Below are 2963 nucleotides of genomic sequence, written 5' to 3'. Positions count from 1 at the left end.
CTCCTCGTGAACTTGAACCAGGGACCACCACTAAAGTTGACCCGTTATTCTCCGAACTTAAAACCTAGTTGTGGGACCCATAAGGTAGAAGAAATTGAGAGAAAGATGGAAATTAAAAAAGGAGTTAAGAGTTAAGATTTGAGAGAAGAAAAATTTTGATATTATTTTGTAAGTCAAAATTTCAAAATTTATCAAAAGTCTCAATTAATTGAAAAGGAGCATATTTATAAGCAAATTACATGCAAAAATGCATGTAATTTGTTCATAAAATCTCGACACCTAATATTCCACTAACCATTAGTGGAACTTAGTGGACTGTCTACGTATCATGTAGCTACTTATCCCACTAACTTAGTTTAAGGACAATATGGTCATTTGACCATTCAAGTCAAAGTCAAACTTTGACATTTTCACGTCAAAAATTAACATTTTGACTTTTTACTATTTTGTCCAACTTGACTAATTTCGACCTCCCGAGCATGAATCCGCATTCATTTTTCTGAAATTAAAATCATATTTGAATATAAAAGTCAAAAGTTAACATTTTGACTTTTTTACAACTTTGACTATTTTCACCAATCCCGAATTTTCAAATATTAATCCATATTTTTATTTTTAATATTTAAATCATATTTAAACATAAACCTGTATCTCAAACTGATAACCGACGACTATATCACATATATATGTCGGTTTCTCCCTCCTTACCAAATTGGAACAATTCAAATTATTCCATTATATTGTTTTAAGTTAAATTCATATGAGCTAGTGAGAAAAACTAATGGCCTATAGATCATGAGCTCCAATGATCCAAGATTAACTGGCTATACCCTATTAGCCCAACCTAATCAACATTCATTAACTAACGGTCATTCGATTAAAGCCTCATAGTTGCACTTCCCTCACTATACATATATATATTTCTTTTCATCTAATATAACATGATTAATCCTTTCACAGGTTGTTCGTGACCTTGGTTGGGTCAAAATATGGTTTTAGCCTCAAGATTATATGTTGTTCCTTGAGTCCAACAGATCTACTATTGAACAATTGCTTTAAAATTCAACCTATAAATTGAATATTTTTTGAAGCAATAAGAGAATATTAATCCTTATTCAAGACTTGGATTTAGTTGAAAAACCTATCTACTAACCTTAAAGCTTTCAAAAACGGTAAAGATCTTCCTTATGTAGAATATGAGGCCTTGGATTTCAACGGCGCTACGGAGCTTGTCAAAGACAAGAAAATTCCCATCGTTGGTTTTCAAAAGTCTGCGTTGGAGCTTATCAGAGAATTCACCAATTTAATTGATAATTTTCAATATTCCTCTACCTCTCTCCAATTTATTTCCTCAAGCATCTCCATGTTTCTTATCACTGTCTTATTCTTCTCTTTAATTTGCAGGCACTAGCAAACCCTGCACTTTGATTTATAAAACTGAGTATTAGAACCCTCTTAATGGTCAACCATGGGGGATTCATATCGATTATCTTTTCGCAAGCCGATTCGCCGAGCTTCTGATTCATAAACCTAGCGAGGGTTTCCTTCTCTATCTCCTCGCCGTGCTTCTTGCCCCAATTGTAATTTTGATTTCTCTGACACTATTTTCTTTGTTGTTTCTTTATGTTTTCAAGTGTTTTTTTTTTTTTTTTCGTTTTTACCGAGATGGTTGATCACGAAGTTGGTAGAATTCCACGTGAGGAGGACAAAAATGGACAAATACGGTATGGTGCCAAAACATAGCATTCTATAGGACGTCACTTCATGTAGATACACAGTATTGTCTGAGAGATTCTACGAAAGAGTGGAGGAAGGAAGTATAGTTTTGAAGAAAGCATCAAGTTTCAGCTTCTGTGAAGAAGGTATCATGATCGAAGGAGAAACCAAACCGATTCGCTTACATTTGGTCATTTTGGCATTTTGATATAAGGGGATTTGAAGTATAGAAATATTTTTGCTTCCTCTACTTTTCGGGATTACATCAATTTTGGTGATGCAACACTTCCCCTGTACAGGTTAGTCTTTTGTTCCTGACTTGTTTGAGTTCAAAGTTTAAATTTGTTTTAGCTTGCGTTCAGGAAAGGATGACATTTGTATGCTGATTAGATTTTGGTGTGGACTAGTTTAGCTTACAAAACGAAAATCAGAAAAAAAAAAAAAACAACAAAATGGTTTTTATTATAGAGAAATGAAATCTTAGCTCCATGCATATTCACCAAAACACTGGAAACCAACTTGAATTTATCCCAATGTGATTGCTGACCAAACTGTAATATCTGCAATGACTTGAGTATGAATTGCATGCAAAAGTTCAAATACGACACCATGTTAAATCACCACTTAATCCTAAAATTTACTCATGGTAGTTTATTGGTAGGATCCCAATCACCAAGAAAACACATAGAAAATATATTGCAATGTCAAGAGAATTTATAACATAACTAACAATAACTTTTGAGAAGGTTGTCTATCTCTCAAGTTCCACAATTCCACCAAAATGATCCATTCTTCTAAGATCCCTAACCACCTTGACCTCTCTATACATAACCAAACTACTTGCATCTAAATACCACTGTGCCCCTACTAATATTCTAAAGATACTGATCCTAGTACAAGTAGTGCTTTCACATCCATCGGTACGTTCTAATTAATTAAAAAATATATAAATATAACCAATAGTGTACAATGGTGATTGCAACAAGTTGACATTACTTTCTATAACAATCGATCTTTTCACTGTAGAAGCTAGTACATACTACATTTGAGTATATAACTTGAACTTCCATTTATTTAATGTGGGATCATGAGTGGACTGCTAATAGGAAAATCATATTGCAATTCACACATGTTCAAGAAGGGGCTTTGAATTTATTATTTGTCTTCAATTTTGACCTTATGATGTTAGTATTTTGCCTTACCATAGATTTAATAAAGGAACCGAACAATTATCATCGGAGAATATT

General features: G+C 33.2%; 1 long non-coding RNA gene across 1 annotated transcript; it reads left to right on the top strand.

Annotated features, from left to right (window-relative positions):
* Nucleotides 1–1186: 1186 nt before the first annotated feature.
* LOC107990931 (uncharacterized) lies at nt 1187–2066 on the top strand. The gene is made up of 2 exons (XR_007824822.1): nt 1187–1580; nt 1682–2066. It is a non-coding gene; the product is annotated as an uncharacterized LOC107990931 (long non-coding RNA).
* The last annotated feature ends 897 nt before the right edge of the window (nt 2067–2963 follow it).

This window comes from Cucumis melo, chromosome 11 (assembly GCF_025177605.1).
Source record: "Cucumis melo cultivar AY chromosome 11, USDA_Cmelo_AY_1.0, whole genome shotgun sequence".
NCBI lineage: Eukaryota > Viridiplantae > Streptophyta > Magnoliopsida > Cucurbitales > Cucurbitaceae > Cucumis > Cucumis melo.
Note: the sequence above shows the minus strand (reverse complement) of the source record. Positions and strands in the feature narration are given on the sequence as shown.